Source organism: Oncorhynchus nerka, linkage group LG17 (assembly GCF_034236695.1).
Source record: "Oncorhynchus nerka isolate Pitt River linkage group LG17, Oner_Uvic_2.0, whole genome shotgun sequence".
Classification (NCBI taxonomy): domain Eukaryota; kingdom Metazoa; phylum Chordata; class Actinopteri; order Salmoniformes; family Salmonidae; genus Oncorhynchus; species Oncorhynchus nerka.
This window is the reverse complement of record NC_088412.1, coordinates 48,535,925-48,556,176: the sequence shown is the minus strand read 5'-3', so window position 1 is coordinate 48,556,176 and position 20,252 is coordinate 48,535,925. Positions and strand designations below refer to the sequence as shown.

At 44.0% G+C, this 20,252-nt stretch overlaps 2 pseudogenes; both read left to right on the top strand.

Annotated features, from left to right (window-relative positions):
- Positions 1-695: 695 nt before the first annotated feature.
- Positions 696-16,754, top strand: LOC135561357 (uncharacterized; annotated as a pseudogene).
- Positions 16,755-17,163: 409 nt separating this feature from the next.
- Positions 17,164-19,343, top strand: LOC135561356 (tetratricopeptide repeat protein 22-like; annotated as a pseudogene).
- The last annotated feature ends 909 nt before the right edge of the window (positions 19,344-20,252 follow it).

The window sequence follows — 20,252 nt, the reverse complement described above, 5'->3', positions numbered from 1 at the left end:
CCGACGTCATGTGGCCCGAGTCTTGTCCACCCTTGGCAGTATTACTTACGGCTAGGATGCGGGGAATGAGCTCGGAACGATTCTGGTGTAAGTTATCTGGCCCAGATGTATTACTAGGGGCTCGGGACGATTCCGGTGTGAGTTATCTGGCCCAGATGTATTACTAGGGGCTCGGGACGATTCCGGTGTGAGTTATCTGGCCCAAATGTATTACTTGGGCCTCGAGCCGATTGTGGCTACTCTCTGGCAGATGATTACAAGGGCTGCTTTATATAATTAACATTTCATTATTTATTTATTTTTCCATATTTTCCTCATTGTTTCTGTGATAAAAAAAATAAAAATAATAATAATTGTTTAAGAGTCCTGTGTAAGTAGTATTTTAGTATTTTGATAAGCATTAAACACATTGTGGATGGGGCCTCCTGAGTGGCGCAGTATTATTCTAACCTCATAGTGTGGAAATACATTTAAAACGCAAGAAAATCAAGTTTTTGACTGCACTGGACCTTTAAAACTGCAACACTCTCTACGCCCCATGGCAAAATGTGTAGAATTGCAGGGAATGTATTTTAAAACATGACATTCTCTCTCCACTGTCAAGAGGGGGGCCAGTAAAATGTTTTGTAGCGATGTGGGGGCCTGTCATGCCAAATAATGTCCCCCGGCCAAATAATGCCCCCCTCTACGTCACAATGGATTACGATAAACTGTTACCGTCCATTGCTATATCAACGGTGGGATGACCTAATTATTCGAATTTTGGAGATCATTTGTCTAAATGACGTTCTTTTCATCGTCGCTATGCAAACAAGGCGGATTTCTGCGACAATTTCGCTGTTTAACAAGTTTTGTTAAGCTAATAAAATGGAAACATTAATTCGAACAACTTTTGGGTACCTTGTTAACCTTACAACATGAAATCCATGTCTTAAACATTGCTACATTTCGGGAATGGCGAGAAAAAAGACCTGTAATCTTTTTGATACATTAAATAACTTATCTTACATATCAGGAGCTCAGCTAATTTTCACTCCATCCATATGCAAATCTGTTAGAATCATACATTGGCTTGTCTGGCTGTCATGTTTTATTTTGAACCTGTCCTTCCCTTATCTACACTGAAATAATATAATTTCAGTCGTCCTCTATTATGATAATTTTTTTCTGTCTGGCATATCTCATTAGTATAAACCTTGTGGTTGAATATATATGTATCTATTGTAGGTCCTAGGATACAACAATGAATAATGTGGAACAAATAAATACCATCAAAGGATACCATACAACTTACAATAATGAACACCTTATGAAATAGCTGAGAAACCAACCTGACAATATTTAAGATTTTTAATACATAAACTTTGATTGTTTTTGGTGCAGTTGTGTCATTAATATTTTTTCACAGATTTGTTGTGCACTCGCATGGCAATCATAGACTAAAATACTGAATTCTGCTGTGTGGAATATAGCAGTGGTTGCTGTGTGGGTGGGAGGTTCTGCCTGTCACTTGTTCTCAGCAGGCAGCCAGTCTCAGAAGGGGGACTTGAAGAGGGAGACTGCAAAGTCCAGGCGTGGCTGCTCTCTTTGTTCTGAGTTTTTGCAGTGCTAGTGTTTTTAGATCATCTGTGTTTCTCAAATTTTATGTGCCCAGTATGATAGTTTTCTTGCTCTTTCTTAGCAGATAATGACAACAACAGTAGCTGTACATGATGTAATGAAAAGTTGGAGGGTGGTTAGTAATGGAGGACATCAGGTGGATCCACGTCTGGGTGTTGGGCAGAACCCCTAGCTCATGGAGAACAGGAGCAGAGTTAAAGGGAACAGGGTAGGAGACAGAGACGTAAACAAGGACCCTAGCTCATGGAGAACAGGAGCAGAGTTAAAGGGAACAGGGTAGGAGACAGGGTAAACAAGGACCCTAGCTCATGGAGAACAGGAGCAGAGTTAAAGGGAACAGGGTAGGAGACAGAGACGTAAACAAGGACCCTAGCTCATGGAGAACAGGAGCAGAGTTAAAGGGAACAGGGTAGGAGACAGAGACGTAAACAAGGACCCTAGCTCATGGAGAACAGGAGCAGAGTTAAAGGGAACAGGGTAGGAGACAGAGACGTAAACAAGGACCCTAGCTCATGGAGAACAGGAGCAGAGTTAAAGGGAACAGGGTAGGAGACAGAGACGTAAACAAGGACCCTAGCTCATGGAGAACAGGAGCAGAGTTAAAGGGAACAGGGTAGGAGACAGAGACGTAAACAAGGACCCTAGCTCATGGAGAACAGGAGCAGAGTTAAAGGGAACAGGGTAGGAGACAGAGACGTAAACAAGGACCCTAGCTCATGGAGAACAGGAGCAGAGTTAAAGGGAACAGGGTAGGAGACAGAGACGTAAACAAGGACCCTAGCTGATGGAGAACAGGAGCAGAGTTAAAGGGAACAGGGTAGGAGACAGAGACGTAAACAAGGACCCTAGCTCATGGAGAACAGGAGCAGAGTTAAAGGGAACAGGGAGAGACAGGAGCAGGAGTTAAAGCAGAGTTAAAGGGAACAGGGTAGGAGACAGAGACGTAAACAAGGACCCTAGCTCATGGAGAACAGGAGCAGAGTTAAAGGGAACAGGGTAGGAGACAGAGACGTAAACAAGGACCCTAGCTCATGGAGAACAGGAGCAGAGTTAAAGGGAACAGGGTAGGAGACAGAGACGTAAACAAGGACCCTAGCTCATGGAGAACAGGAGCAGAGTTAAAGGGAACAGGGTAGGAGACAGAGACGTAAACAAGGACCCTAGCTCATGGAGAACAGGAGCAGAGTTAAAGGGAACAGGGTAGGAGACAGAGACGTAAACAAGGACCCTAGCTCATGGAGAACAGGAGCAGAGTTAAAGGGAACAGGGTAGGAGACAGGGAACAGGGTAGGAGACAGTAAACAAGGACCCTAGCTCATGGAGAACAGGAGCAGAGTTAAAGGGAACAGGGTAGGAGACAGAGACGTAAACAAGGACCCTAGCTCATGGAGAACAGGAGCAGAGTTAAAGGGAACAGGGTAGGAGACAGAGACGTAAACAAGGACCCTAGCTCATGGAGAACAGGAGCAGAGTTAAAGGGAACAGGGTAGGAGACAGAGACGTAAACAAGGACCCTAGCTCATGGAGAACAGGAGCAGAGTTAAAGGGAACAGGGTAGGAGACAGAGACGTAAACAAGGACCCTAGCTCATGGAGAACAGGAGCAGAGTTAAAGGAACAGGGTAGGAGACAGAGACGTAAACAAGGACCCTAGCTCATGGAGAACAGGAGCAGAGTTAAAGGGAACAGGGTAGGAGACAGAGACGTAAACAAGGACCCTAGCTCATGGAGAACAGGAGCAGAGTTAAAGGGAACAGGGTAGGAGACAGAGACGTAAACAAGGACCCTAGCTCATGGAGAACAGGAGCAGAGTTAAAGGGAACAGGGGAACAGGGTAGGAGACAGGAGCAGAGTTAAAGGGAACAGGGTAGGAGACAGGACGTAAACCTAGCTCATGGAGAACAGGAGCAGAGTTAAAGGGAACAGGGTAGGAGACAGAGACGTAAACAAGGACCCTAGCTCATGGAGAACAGGAGCAGAGTTAAAGGAACAGGGTAGGAGACAGAGACGTAAACAAGGACCCTAGCTCATGGAGAACAGGAGCAGAGTTAAAGGGAACAGGGTAGAGAGACAGAGACGTAAACAAGGACCCTAGCTCATGGAGAACAGGAGCAGAGTTAAAGGGAACAGGGGTAAACAAGGACCCTACATGGAGAACAGAGCAGAGTTAAAGGGAACAGGGTAGGAGACAGAGACGTAAACAAGGACCCTAGCTCATGGAGAACAGGAGCAGAGTTAAAGGGAACAGGGTAGGAGACAGAGTTAAAAACAAGGACCCTAGCTCATGGAGAACAGGAGCAGAGTTAAAGGGAACAGGGTAGGAGACAGAGACGTAAACAAGGACCCTAGCTCATGGAGAACAGGAGCAGAGTTAAAGGGAACAGGGTAGGAGACAGAGACGTAAACAAGGACCCTAGCTCATGGAGAACAGGAGCAGAGTTAAAGGGAACAGGGTAGAGACCCTAAACAAGGACCCTAGCTCATGGAGAACAGGAGCAGAGTTAAAGGGAACAGGGTAGGAGACAGAGACGTAAACAAGGACCCTAGCTCATGGAGAACAGGAGCAGAGTTAAAGGGAACAGGGTAGGAGACAGAGACGTAAACAAGGACCCTAGCTCATGGAGAACAGGAGCAGAGTTAAAGGGAACAGGGTAGGAGACAGAGACGTAAACAAGGACCCTAGCTCATGGAGAACAGGAGCAGAGTTAAAGGGAACAGGGTAGGAGACAGAGACGTAAACAAGGACCCTAGCTCATGGAGAACAGGAGCAGAGTTAAAGGGAACAGGGTAGGAGACAGAGACGTAAACAAGGACCCTAGCTCATGGAGAACAGGAGCAGAGTTAAAGGGAACAGGGTAGGAGACAGAGGTAAACAAGGACCCTAGCTCATGGAGAACAGGAGCAGAGTTAAAGGGAACAGGGTAGGAGACAGAGACGTAAACAAGGACCCTAGCTCATGGAGAACAGGAGCAGAGTTAAAGGGAACAGGGTAGGAGACAGAGACGTAAACAAGGACCCTAGCTCATGGAGAACAGGAGCAGAGTTAAAGGGAACAGGGTAGGAGACAGAGACGTAAACAAGGACCCTAGCTCATGGAGAACAGGAGCAGAGTTAAAGGGAACAGGGTAGGAGACAGAGACGTAAACAAGGACCCTAGCTCATGGAGAACAGGAGCAGAGTTAAAGGGAACAGGGTAGGAGACAGAGACGTAAACAAGGACCCTAGCTCATGGAGAACAGGAGCAGAGTTAAAGGGAACAGGGTAGGAGGGAACAAGGACCCTAGCTATGGAGAACAGGAGCAGACAGAGAGAGGAACAGGGTAGCTGATGGAGACAGAGCAGAGTTAAAGGGAACAAGGACCCTAGCTCATGGAGAACAGGAGCAGAGTTAAAGGGAACAGGGTAGGGTAAACAAGGACCCTAGCTCATGGAGAACAGAGCAGAGTTAAAGGGAACAAGAGACCGTAAACAAGGACCCTAGCTCATGGAGAACAGGAGCAGAGTTAAAGGGAACAGGGTAGGAGACAGAGACGTAAACAAGGACCCTAGCTCATGGAGAACAGGAGCAGAGTTAAAGGGAACAGGGTAGGAGACAGAGACGTAAACAAGGACCCTAGCTCATGGAGAACAGGAGCAGAGTTAAAGGGAACAGGGTAGGAGACAGAGACGTAAACAAGGACCCTAGCTCATGGAGAACAGGAGCAGAGTTAAAGGGAACAGGGTAGGAGACAGTAGGAGACAGAGACGTAAACAAGGACCCTAGCTCATGGAGAACAGGAGCAGAGTTAAAGGGAACAGGGTAGGAGACAGAGACGTAAACAAGGACCCTAGCTCATGGAGAACAGGAGCAGGTTAAAGAACAGGGTAGGAGCAGAGTAAAAGGGCTCATGGAGAACAGGAGCAGAGTTAAAGGGAACAGGGTAGGAGACAGAGACGTAAACAAGGACCCTAGCTCATGGAGAACAGGAGCAGAGTTAAAGGGAACAGGGTAGGAGACAGAGACGTAAACAAGGACCCTAGCTCATGGAGAACAGGAGCAGAGTTAAAGGGAACAGGGTAGGAGACAGAGACGTAAACAAGGACCCTAGCTCATGGAGAACAGGAGCAGAGTTAAAGGGAACAGGGTAGGAGACAGAGACGTAAACAAGGACCCTAGCTCATGGAGAACAGGAGCAGAGTTAAAGGGAACAGGGTAGGAGACAGAGACGTAAACAAGGACCCTAGCTCATGGAGAACAGGAGCAGAGTTAAAGGGAACAGGGTAGGAGACAGAGACGTAAACAAGGACCCTAGCTCATGGAGAACAGGAGCAGAGTTAAAGGGAACAGGGTAGGAGACAGAGACGTAAACAAGGACCCTAGCTCATGGAGAACAGGAGCAGAGTTAAAGGGAACAGGGTAGGAGACAGAGACGTAAACAAGGACCCTAGCTCATGGAGAACAGGAGCAGAGTTAAAGGGAACAGGGTAAAGGGAACAGGACCCTAGCTCATGGAGAACAGGAGCAGAGTTAAAGGGAACAGGGTAGGAGACAGAGACGTAAACAAGGAAACACACAGGTTACACTTTATTACTGTGAGAAAATTTTGATGAATTAGTGCCGTGTTATAAATGGGAGATATGTACTTTTCAACACATTTGGAAGGTATAGCCTACCTCAAGCTGGTCCCCCTCGGACTCAGATCACAGAGAATCAGACTGATCCAAACTCACTGGTTCTGGTGGATGGGTTACCTCCTGGGGGGCTCGGACAGTCGATGATCCTAAAGTCATTTGGAGAAGTAAATTGAAGAGGTATATTTTTATAAGCTTAACTACCATTTCTTGCTTTCTCAAATGTCAACCAAAGCTTAACATATTTTGTCTATTGGGCTCCACCGAAGTGTAGGGCGTCAGTGCTTCCAGTGGTCGACCGTCCAACTGCTTCAACTGTAGAAGATTGTTGGCTTCCACAGAGGTAACCCTAGGAAGACAAAGAGAAAAATATCAGTGTTAGGGAAACTAAAACTAGCTTCAGGTTATTTTGTGTGCTAATGCAAATAGTTATTGTCAAGATTTTTTATATTCACTTTAACAGATGGTGACCTCAGCTAGGAGCGAAAGAGCAGCGAGATTTTCCAGGTCTCGCCTTCCTTTCGTCCTTCTTCCAAACCATGAATTCGCTCGGATGTCGTAGCACTTGGTCCCCTTCTTGATTCTGCTCCGGTAAAAAATGAATAAAACAAACCATTGGTGACAGAATAACCCATAACATCCGTACCTTGTTCCAGCGTTAGAGAGATTACTTTATTCTTACCCGGATCTGTGTCATACAGTACGCATATTTTCATATTTGTAAGGAGACTGACACACATTCTATAATATTGAACTCTGCTGTGGTCAAATAAAAAACCATTACAACATTTTAATGTGGACGCTTACCGATCATGTGCCATGGTGAAACAACTTTGATGGGCTTCAGCCAGTCTTCACCCTCTCAAACTCCTGGCAGGCTAGACAGGGTACTGTCCTTTAAAACCTCTTAAGGACCGTACCCTTTTTCAATTTTCGCATAAAATAACATTCCCAAATCTAACTGCCTGAAGCAAAGATATGTATATTCTTGATACCATTTGAAAGGAAACACTTTGAAGTTTGTGGAAATGTGAAATTAATGTAGGAGAATATAACACAATAGATCTGGTAAAACATGCGTTTTTTTTCCTCTTTTTTTTCCCATCAACTTTTGAAATGCAAGAGAAAAGCCACAATGTATTATTCCAGTTTAGGCACAATTTATATTTTGGCCACTAGATGGCAGCAATGTATGTGCAAAGTTTCCAACTGATCCAATGCACCATTGTATTTCTGTTCAAAATGTATCAAGTCTGCCCAAATGTGTCAAATTGGTTTATTAATACATTTTCAAGTTCATAACTGTGCACTCTCCTTAAACAATAGCATGGTATTCTTTCACTGTAATAGCTACTGTAAATTGGACAGCGCAGTTAGATTAACAAGAATTTAAGCTTTCTGCCCATATCAGATATGTCTATGTCTTGGGAAATGTTCTTGTTAAGTACAGTATCATGCTAATCACATTAGCGCACGTTAGCTCAACCGTCCCTTGGGGGGTCACTGATCCCATAGAGGTTCAATGATTTATTCCTGTTCAACAATATGGACTTATATAAAAGACAAATACATGGTAAAGAAAGTGTTATCTTTTCAGTCGTTTCGGCCCTCTGAAGCAGCAGGTAGTAGGCAGGTTGTCACTGTCAAAAACACCGTCCTTGGAGAGCAATTCTGAGGTAATAATTTTGTGTGGACTGAGCAAGCGTTTATGGGGTGAAATAGAACTAAAACTGCCCGCATTCTCCTTCCTTCGCAACCGCTATGAGGTCAAATAGAGCCAAGCAACCAGCATAGCAACGGACAGTTTGGTTCATTACGTAATCCGGTCAGAATGTTGCAAGTTCTAGCAACAGAAGCTAGAACTCATTGAATCCCATTGTGACTTAGAGGGGGACACTATTTGGCCGGGGGACACTATTTGGCATGGACCCCCCCAACCAAATCTCACTTAGGGCCCCCTAAAGGCTAGAGCCGGCCCTGTCTGGCTGTTTGGAAGATTGGAGGAGGGAACAAACGGGAGTACAGTAGTTATCCAGCCTGCTGACTAAGAAATGTAAATAGTCTGTATTTTGCTGTCTATATCTCTCCGAATGTCAGCCTGACTGCCAGATTCCTGAGGGACAACATAGTCAATGTCCTTGCTATGCTAAGTCTGACTTAGTGAAGACCTTAGGTAATGGTTAATCATGATTTGTTTCTTTCCTTACAGTTCTTGAAACATGTCAATGACCTCTATAGCAAGTACTTGGCCAAGTTACCAGTGACCTATTCCGCCACATCGCAGTGAAAGGAGAGAGCAGAACCACCCCTCCTTAAATCCATAGTCATTGACTAAGTTTAGTGTGGGGTTTTTCCCCGTTTGATCCTCTTATCTTCAATGTGTATTGAATCCTTCTAACCAGCTTTGTAAGAGCTTTGTACAGCTATGCTGATGATCATTCATGTTTTTTCTCTGCATCAGGTCTCACTGAGATTGGATTCCTCATGATATTCAGCTGCCCATGATTGCCTGATCTTACACTCTTCATCATGTCCATTTGTTTATGTTTTCTTACTTTTGCAAAGTCACTGTGCATTTGCAATATGGTTCAATGGGCAGGTACCATCACGAATTTGTCATGCTATAAAAATCCTGCAGGAATGTGAAATTGACTGGCCCGATGAACTCGGGATGGCTGGGCAGTGATTCTGGTTCATCTCAATGGTTCGTTAGGGTTGATTTCAGAATGTCACTTTGGTGATGGTACCTCACTGTTTAAACATATTGCAACTGGACAAGAGTCACCAGCAAGTCACCGTCCATCAGTCAATTAGATATCATTCTGACACCAAACTGATACAAAATGAATTGAAGTCATTGCAAATGTACGAGGCTGTTTCTCGGTCCGAGAACCTTCTAGAGCCACGTAACTCACCACGCACTATCGACCGGAGGTCTAGAACAGGATTCTAAAGTTTCGGAACTCTAGGTCCGACGGTTCTTTAAAAGTTCCAACAAGGTTAACTAATGCAGGCAGTGTATGTCTCTACGCACCCCAATGGGTCCCCACTTCCAAGCTGTGTGTGTGTGTGATTTAGTTTTCCTTTGACATTTTATGGGAAAAATGACTGATTTACAGTTCATGGGGGTTGACTAATCACATATATGAAGTTTTGGAAAGATCTGACTTTTTTAACCCCTCGAAACAGCCCAAGAGACACCAATTATGGCACTTCTGGTTGGCACAGGAAGCTATAAGTCAACACATATCCTCACTGGGGTATGCTTTTACAGAATCCCGCCCCTTTCTTGCTATCTAGAACCTAAAAAGGTTAATCCGCTGTCCAAAAAAGGAGAACCTTTTTTGGTTCCGGGTAGAACTATGGGGACAGCCGAAGAACCATTTTGGAACCATTTCTTCTAAGTGTAGTGTAACTAGATCCAATTGAAACAGCACCACTTTAAATAATATACGTTTGTAAAGCGAATTAAATACTTTTTTAACTCGCCTTTCTTTTCAGGTTCAAACCCATTCAACAGACACCTCCCTTGGTGAACAATGCAACGTTTCTCCCATTTCTCTCTTGCTCATTCTCCATGTCCCTCACTCAAACACGTGTGCAGTTGCAGAGAAGAGGAAGAGATTTGACAAAAACACAGTTTTCTAACAAATGTTTGTTGAAGGAATGATGAGACAAGACAACTTTTAAAAATATATCATTTTATTGTCTATTTATTGCCTCTTTACACATACTTACATTTTTTGCTATTACTTTTCTTTTAAGAACCTCTGTCCTGGTCAATCTCCTCAGGATTATGGACGGTGCTGATTATAAAAATGTTGTTTGAATATTACCACATTTATTAGGATTAAGCAAAACTTTACCATTTAGAGATGAATAAAAAAAAAAATGTCATTATCCAACTACTGTCTAATTTTGATATCCTCTTAAAATGTTTGAGATTGATGACCAATTAGTTAATGTCCCTCTGTAATATAAGAGACAGAGGCACAAACATGCATTTGCTACCACTCGTGTGCTCCGTTGTAGTTGGTAAGGAAATCTGAGCAGTTGAGACATGGACAATGACAATGAGACATTTTAAGTAGATTCTGACCGTCAAATATATGTTACTGTTCTGTCGTGTCCTGCATGCCCACATTATGCCGATTGTTCATTTATTTCCTTCTCTTTTTATGTTTATGTGTCAGTGCATTAAACTAAGGTTGATCAAAAAAATGAAAAATATCACAGTCAAAGCAACTAGAACATTTCTGTAACCGTGACAGAGTTTTGTTGTAGTTAAACAGGCTTACTTGCAATTTTATTGTAGTATTACAAAATACATGAATTCAACTTCAGGCCAATGAAATGCAAATGAGAAAATAGGTTATTGAAACTATTCAAATACCATCCCAGTGGGCAAAACCTGGTTGAAAAGACAACAGCATGACTTCTTATTCTGGTCACAAACTAGTTGAAAAATGACTTTTATGTTTCATCTGCAACATAACAACAGAGAGAATGTTGTCGTCGACAAGGACACATTGGTCTTCAAGGCATTTTGTGTTTGTAACAAGATACCTTTTGATGCATCTCTGGCTAGTGCAAAGTATGTTACTGCACTATTCACAGTAACTTACCACCAGGTTTCTGTTACTGTAATACCAGAGCAAAGATACAGTACAATACCGCAACATTTGCCTACTATACTGTAAGAAAGTAAATGCTACTGTAATCCTAATACTGATATTTTACTTTAATACATGGGATTGGTGCAAGCAGGTTGGCTGCTAGGTATTTGTATATTACAGCATATTTATATCACTTGTACTGCTACAGGCCTAAACAAAGGCTTCCAAACTGGCAAAATACTCAACCAGTAAAGATTTAAGACTTGCTGCCACAGTGATCTGTCCCCTATACAAATGAACCTGTTAAGGCACTACTATCACATATTAGTTCAATTGGTATAGCATTCTCACTAACGGGATGCAAAAAATATAGCCAGCCATTTACAAGGCACACTTCAAAATATGTTAACAAGCAAATTACAGTAGCTAACTGTAATTGTTTTGCTGAAAATGTACAGCAATGTGATACAGTGTGGGAGAGAGGGTGAACTGGGTGTAATCTAGTGGGACATAGAGTATTTCAATGTAATTTAAGACTGACTCAGTCATTCATCTGGTTTATCTTGATCTTTCTCTTCACCCTCTGATATGCCATACTAAAATCGGACCATCAAATCACATCTCTCAATCACAAGAATGTGTGCACTCACACAAATGGGCTACACCCACAAATGTGCAGTATTTGTGCGCACACACAGCTGCTGGCCAGATGACTTCATGCCACTAGCTATAGCTACATATCTTCCTACAACACCCACTGCCCAACATTTTGTGGGTGAGGTGTTTAGGCAGTTTAGTGCCTATTCCTCAACATGGTCGTATTCATTAGAGCACACCATAGCAAAATGTTTTGCAATGGAAAGTGATAACGAGCCTTTCTTAATGGACAAGTTTAGGTAGTCCCATACTTAAAGGTCCAGTCCACGAACAGGCAGCGAGCCAGTTGGCACTAGAGAGACCTTTAGATCTCTAATCTGCTGTCAGCCAGTGCCTCTGGAGAGCTGTGTGTGTGTGTGTGTGTGTGGAGTCAGGACATACCTAGTTATTAATATGATTGATAACTGGGCTAACTGGGGCTTAGTTTCCCAACATCGGTCATTAACATTTACAGTATGTTGGACACACGTCATAATCCTCCAATAAGCAGCTGATTGAAATAATCAAAATCATCAAGCTTTGATCATTTCAACCAGCTGTGTAGTGCTAGGGCAAAAACCAAAACGTACAACCCTTGGGATACCGAGGACCGAGTTTGGACAGTTCTGGGTTACCATCTCTCCTATCCTCTGCCATTCCCATTTGTCTCGGTTTGTAGGAGGCCTCTTTGGGGCTGATGTAGTATAAAATCTAATGTTAAAACTGTACTGATGACTCAAAAACTATAATGTGCAATTTTAGCAATTGCACTGGCACTCGAGGACAGGTGAATACGATGGAAAGTACAAAGAAATTAGTGTACAATTCAACCCCACACCGTCACAGTTACAAATCTGCCCACCAAAAAAGTTGTACCTTTGAGGTTTTACAACTGTACAACACAGACATACATTTAGAAACCCAAGAAAACTCTGACTCTGTCAGATTACACGACTAAGTAAGGAACAGAAATGACTTCATGCACATCTGTTCAACAGACTAATAACAGGTAAATTACAGCAGATCGCTACAGTACACAAATGATCCAGTTACATGACAGACTAAGGATCAAACTGACTTCAGAATGACTTCATGCACACATGCCTCTGGGCAAACACTGGTTGAATCAACGTTTTTTCCACGTCATTTCAAAGAAATGACATTGAAGCAATGTGGAATAGACGTCGAATTGACTTCTGTGCCCAGTGGGACGTGTGTTCCCATCCTTCCCCATCCCTTCGATCCCTCTTCCTTCTCTTCCTCCTTCCGCTCATCCTCTCTGAAACTCCTTGCGTCCTCTCTCCTCGCCTCCTTGTCAAAGCCATCGGAGGGGACTTTGACTTTCTCATCCAATGGGTTTTGAGATGGAGGCCGAGGAGAGAGAGGACATGAGCATGCAATCGAGATTCTCTCTCTGTCAACACTCACTGTTCTCCCTGGTCCTGGTTCTGGGCTGATGACGTCACCAAGCAGACAGCACAATGGTGGATTCCCTCCTGTTAAAGTCATTTATGGAGGGAAAAAGAACAGAAAAGGGAAGGCAAAAATAAGATGGAAAAAAAAACCACAATAGACTCAGATTTTCCAGCTGAGGTGAGCACAACCATTTGGCGGTAGAGGTGGAGTCTGACTAAAGATAAAATGTCTGACCAGGAGAGAAAGGGCTCCGATGTGATGTCTGTTAACACACTTTACAACCTTGGCCTCTTTCTTAGAAATGGTACTATTACATATTGTACTATTGTCTCAAAGGGTTCGCAAAGATCACAATTCCTGCTCTTGAAGCAATTAAAGGATAAAAGAGAACTTCCAAAATATAATCTAAACTATTTTATCACTTTTAACATGAATTCATCGCTATAGTCAGATGTTTCAGTTTTACGTCAACAGTGTTGTGTCAACACAGAACACAGTACACAGTATATTAATGCATGTTCACCCTCTGGTGGTGAGAAGAGGACTCTCACATAAATGGTTGAGAAAACAACTGGTGGTATATCATAAGAAGAAGAAAAAAACTCCTAATCTATACTGGACAGATCGTAATACAACACAAATATGATCAGTGTTGAGAGAGAGAGATTATCATGTTTATTGACAGTTGGAGGATCTGCACACTGTTCTTCATCTCAGTGTACATGCCAAGTCAAAGGGTTTCTTTGCCAAGACTATCATGCCTTCTCATACAGCTGCAACTGTATATGCAGTCGTAAATCTAGGCCTTTCTTGAGTTGGGCTCTGGGATGGAACAACTGTTGAGCATCTGAAGTGTATGGTTGTTTGTGGAGGAAAGGGGTTGAGTGTGTATGAGTGTTTGTATGTATGTATGCATGTATGTATGTATGTATGTATGTGTGTGTGCATCCCACAACTGTTGCTAGGGAGTAAAGATGTTTAGAACAGTATAGGATGAATCACAACAATTTTTTGCTAAAATAATAATTGCTTGCCAAAATGTAATTTTTTGGAATGGCAATACTGATAAGTGGTAACAATCCTTTGCATAAACTACCTACGTTATTACAAATATTAATTGTTAAATGAGGGCGATGGAAATGCTTCTGGCGGTTGATCTTGCTTCTATTCTGCAAAGAAATTCAAAAGGGGTGATGATATTAATGAACAGTAATTCTGATCCATATTGTCCAAACAGATCGTCAAGGTAGATGGATGATTTTAAAATATGTTATTGGACAATAAACAGATATGACTTACGAACCTATACGGTCCAAATAATGATGATCCAAGCTTCTGTGAAAATATAATTTATCTACAAGCAATACAAGACTATTATTATGGTGGTAGATAACACAGTTTTAAATATGGACCGTCAAGGAAATCACACTACAAACTATAACCCTCATCCACAAATCATGAAGAAATCATGAAGAAATCATGAAAAATTCTCTCTCTTACATACAAGCATACACATGTATATACACTGCTCAAAAAAATAAAGGGAACACTTAAACAACACAATGTAACTTCCAAGTCAATCACACTTCTGTGAAATCAAACTGTCGACTTAGGAAGCAACACTGATTGACAATACATTTTACATGCTGTTGTGCAAATGGAATAGACAACAGGTGGAAATTATAGGCAATTAACAAGACACCCCCAATAAAGGAGTGGTTCTTCAGGTGGTGACCACAGACCACTTCTCAGTTCCTATGCTTCTTGGCTGATGTTTTGGTCACTTTTGAATGCTGGTGGTGCTTTCACTCTAGTGGTAGCATGAAACGGAGTCTACAACCCACACAAGTGGCTCAGGTAGTGCAGCTCATCCAGGATGGTACATCAATGCGAGCTGTGGCAAGAAGGTTTGCTGTGTCTGTCAGCGTAGTGTCCAGAGCATGGAGGCGCTACCAGGAGACAGGCCAGTACATCAGGAGACGTGGAGGAGGCCGTAGGAGGGCAACAACCCAGCAGCCGGACCGCTACCTCCGCCTTTGTGCAAGGAGGAGCACTGCCAGAGCCCTGCAAAATGACCTGCAGCAGGCCACAAATGTGCATGTGTCTGCTCAAACGGTCAGAAACAGACTCCATGAGGGTGGTATGAGGGCCCGACGTCCACAGGTGGGGGTTGTGCTTACAGCCCAACACCGTGCAGGACGTTTGGCATTTGCCAGAGAACACCAAGATTGGCAAATTCGCCACTGACGCCCTGTGCAGATGAAAGCAGGTTCACACTGAGCACGTGACAGATGTGACAGAGTCTGGAGACGCCGTGGAGAACGTTCTGCTGCCTGCAACATCCTCCTGCATGACCAGTTTGGCGGTGGGTCAGTCATGGTGTGGGGTGGCATTTCTTTGGGGGGCCGCACAGCCCTCCATGTGCTCGCCAGAGGTAGCCTGACTGCCATTAGGTACCGAAATGAGATCCTCAGACCCCTTGTGAGACCATATGCTGGTGCGGTTGGCCCTGGGTTCCTCCTACTGCAAGACAATGCTAGACCTCATGTGACTGGAGTGTGTCAGCAGTTCCTGCAAGAGGAAGGCATTGACGCTATTGACTGGCCCGCCCTGTCCCCAGACCTGAATCCAATTGAGCACATCATGTCTCGCTCCATCCACCAATGCCACGTTGCACCACAGACTGTCCAGGAGTTGTCGGATGCTTTAGTCCAGGTCTGGGAGGAGATCCCTCAGGAGACCATCCGCCACCTCATCAGGAGCATGCCCAGGCGTTGTAGGGAGGTCATACAGGCACGTGGAGGCCACACACACTACTGAGCCTCATTTTGACTTGTTTTAAGGACATTACATCAAAGTTGGATCAACCTGTAGTGTGGTTTTCCACTTTAATTTTGAGTGTCACTCCAAATCCAGACCTCCATGGGTTGATACATTTGATTTCCATTGATAATTTTTGTGTGATTTTGTTGTCAGCACATTCAACTATGTAAAGGAAAAAGTAGTTAATAAGAATATTTCATTCATTCAGATCTAGGAAGTGTTATTTTAGTGCTCCCTTTATTGTTTTGAGCAGTGTATATATATAAGTGGTAAGGTGGACTCCCTAGGGGCAGAGCTCGAGGCAGAGTCTGGGTACTGTAACATACATAGATCATATGGTTAAGAATGGAGGTTGGGATGTCTGATATTGTTCATTGAACTTCTCTAAAAACATAGGCGTACGCATATGTTGTTGTTCACCAGCTCGGTAGGTCAAGTAATGCTGGAGTAAACATGGAACTGGAATGATAAAGTACCTCAGTTGGTACGATGATTAATACACGACATCACAGGTACCTCCATTATTGTGTCCGTAACCTCCTGGGTCTCCTGGACATCCATTTGAACCACCTGGAATAGGCCAAGGAGGCCTTCATGAGCACCAGAGAAAGCTGGATGCAGGGGAGTGCGTAGAGAAGGTGTCCCAGCTTATGGTGAGGCGACTCAGGCGGAGTCCAGGCTTTCTGCGGCCTGATGCCTGGTAGGGCAGGCCTATCTATGCCCATCCCTATAATATGATATTCATATATCACAGAAGAAAAGAGATGATATTTCAAAATAGCAACAATCTATAAGGGAAATTGTGTCTTGAGTCCTGAATGCTTCAAAGTCGATAATATCACCAAGTTAATGTGTAAGAATAATGTAAAGCAAATCAATCTTTCCTTGTAGACTAGATATTGAAAAGGACAAGGACTCCAGACAGTCTCACTACAATAAAGGACTGAAGCTGCACACAGAGACCCTGAAGTCAGAGAAAACATATCAGAAAGGTATGCATATACTGTACACTGAACAGAAATATAAAATGTAATGGTGTTGGTCCCATGTTACATGAGCTGAAATAAAAGATCCCAGACATTTTCCATATGCACGTAAAAGCTTATTTCTCTCAAATGGTGTGCACAAATTTGTTTACATCCCTGTTAGTGAGCATTTCTCCATTGCCAAGATAATCCATCCACCTGACAGATGTGGCATATCAAGAAGCTGACTAAAAAAGATAATTTCACAGGTGTACCTTGTGCGGAGGACAATAAAAGGCCACTCTAAAATGCGTAGTTTTGTCACACAACACAATGCCACAGATGTCTCAAGTTTTAAGGGAGTGTGCAATTGGCATGCTGACTGCAGGAATGTCCACCAGAGCTGGTGCCAGCAAATTTAATGTTAATTTCTCTAGCATAAGCCACCTCCAATGTAGTTTTAGAGAATTTGGCAGTATGTCCAACTGGCCTCACAAAAGCAGACCACTTGTATGGCGTCATGTGGGCGAGTGGTTTGCTGATGTGAACAGAGTGCCCCATGGTGGCGGTGGGGTCATGGTATGGGCAGGAATAAGCGATGGACAACAAACACAATTGCATTTTATCAATGAAAATTTGAATGCACAGAACCCGTGACGAGATCCTGAGGCCCATTGTGCAGTGCAGACCTTTTTTTTCTTTTTCTTTTTTAAAGGTATCTGTGACCAACAGATGCATATCTGTATTCCCAGCCATGTGAAATCCATAGATTAGGGCATAATGAATTAAATTAAATTGCCTGATTTCCTCATATGTAATTGTAACTCAATAAAAACATTAATTGTTGCATGTTGCGTTTATATTTTTTGTTCAGTATAGGAAAGGAAAACATTTATAAATTATTATTGCTCTCGTTCACTCTTTATCTGAGTGATGTGTCTAAGTGTATGGATTCATCATTCAGTATCTTCCTACCTGCCTCCCCCTTTCCCCCACAGCCCTAGCCGTGAGTGGTTACCGAGCACTAGAACAAGCAGTAAAGCCACCGCAGTAAAGCCTCATGACACATTTGTATAATGCTTAGCTGAAATAAGAGCTCATTTATCTGCCTGCTTCCTGAACAAATATAAAAGGGCTATAGACTTGGCGCCAGCTCCTGAGAGAGGTTATATTCTAGTCATCCTTGTGTGGGGTTGAAAACTTTTCATAACCTCTAGTGGCGTCTCGTAGGTTTTTATGCACCTTCCAGGTTTTACAAGAGAGCATCCCCGGTCATTATTGAAGTTAATGTAAAAGAGAACGTAATATTGACTGACTGCAGGGCATAAAACTAGCCACGGACAATGTGTTCATCCTGAACAGGCTGGCCAAGGTTCTCTATCTGCTGAGGAAACACAAGACGTCCACAGGGATCTGTAACATGGCTCCTGCACTTGCTGCCTGACCCTGAACTCAACTGGCAGGTCTACTGAACCCGCACCAAGGTACACTAGGCCTACCGCAGTAGCCCTAACACGTCTAAGCACAATGTTCAACTTAGTTTAAAACACACTTGACACTATTGTTATTCCAAAGCAATGCCACTTCACTAATGTCAATGTCACTAAACCAAATAGTTCATCTAAGCCAAGAGAACATGACACTCTCAGGGAGAGATGCATGACAATCACAGGATACACACAAAATGTACATAAAAGGACATGTGTATACTCAGATCAACATGATGGCCTATGTGAGGGACCTGGAGAGGGCTAAACAGGGTCAGGGAGGGCTCCCTGACAGACATAACCTGACTGAGTCCAAGGCGGACCTGGAGAGGGCTAAACAGGGTCAGGGAGGGCTCCCCGACAGACATAACCTGACTGAGTCCAAGGCGGACTTGGAGAGGGCTAAACAGGGTCAGGGAGGGCTCCCTGACAGACATAACCTGACTGAGTCCAAGGCGGACTTGGAGAAGGTGCTTCGTTTTCACCCGTCCCACACACACACACCTGGAGATGGGACAGGTGAGTGGGGATTGTTCTGTCGGCTTTCTGCTGTTTGACAACACACTGCAAGCACTACGACAGCTGTCAGATCGGGTGTGTAGACATAAGGTGTGTGTGTGTGTGGGTGAAAAACAGAATGTCTAGTGAAACAATGTCTCACTGTGTTTCTGTTTGTGATAGGCAAACATGAATGCAGGTGTTACTACAGGTGCATCACCACACAAGTATAACAAATCTGTGTGTATCTTACCAGGTGTATTACTACATGGGTGTGGATGTCCTCCAGGAGAGCCGAATGGTGGATGAGGAGGCGTTGAACAGAGCCCTGGTGTCTCTGTCAAGGCCCTGTAGTGTGACCTGGAGGACAGCCTCCCAAACCTCCACCAGGGGGTGCTGTCTCGTTCTGAAGGACAATGAGCAGAATGCAGCTGACTGCTTAGAGGGCACTAGAGCTGGAGCGGCCTGGGAGCAGGGACACCGCGGTTTGACGGTGCCTTCTGAAGTCCCTGCTGGGACTGTTCACCCAGAGCGGCTCCAACCCTGGACCAGCCATCAGTCAGTTGGAGGTGTGGGTACAGAGGGCCCAGGAGAGGTACCCAGAGAATGAAGTGCAGGCCCAAGCTGAAGAGCCTGTGCAGGGCCTACACCGGAGGTGACAGTGCAGTCTAACCGGACAGCTAAGAAGAGACCTCTGGCTAAGTCTAGCCTCTGTCCCTGGGAAGTGGGAGCTATGTCGATGGAGAACCAAAGATCAAGTGTTGATTGGAACTGACAGGTTCCTTTTCTAAAGTGTTCCCAGTCTTGCAAGAAGAGAGACATTTGACCGTTTCCTTGTTCCAATGAAGATTTTGGCTTGTGTCAAAAGACTTGGCACTAAACATGCCATGTTCATATTCTTCAGGAACCCCTGTTTCTATCTATTTTGTCTTACTTGAATCAACCCACAAACTGAAAATGCCTCAGTCATTCAAGGAGTTAAGACACAAACTACTACAAGACCATGGTGCTTGCCTACGGAGCTGTGAGGGGAACGGCACCTCAGTACCTCCAGGCTCTGATCAGGCCCTACACCCAAACAAGGGCACTGCGTTCATCCACCTCTGGCCTGCTCGCCTCCCTACCACTGAGGAAGTACAGTTCCCGCGCAGCCCAGTCAAAACTGTTCGCTGCTCTGGCCCCCCAATGGTGGAACAAACTCCCTCACGACGCCAGGATAGCGGAGTCAATCACCACCTTCCGGAGACACCTGAAACCCCACCTCTTTCAGGAATACCTAGGATAGGATAAAGTAATCCTTCTCACCCCCCCCCCCCCTTAAAAGATTTAGATGCACTATTGTAAAGTGGCTGTTCCACTGGATGTCTTAAGGTGAACGCACCAATTTGTAAGTCGCTCTGGATAAGAGCGTCTGCTAAATGACTTAAATGTAATGTAAATGTATTACATCTGATTCATTCAGTAAGCAATGAGGACACACTTAATACTTTAGTGATGAACCTTCCCGACAATGGTGATAATCACACAGCTAATTTTGACTCAACGACAATGCTGGGCAATTCAATGGTTTATTGATTTAAT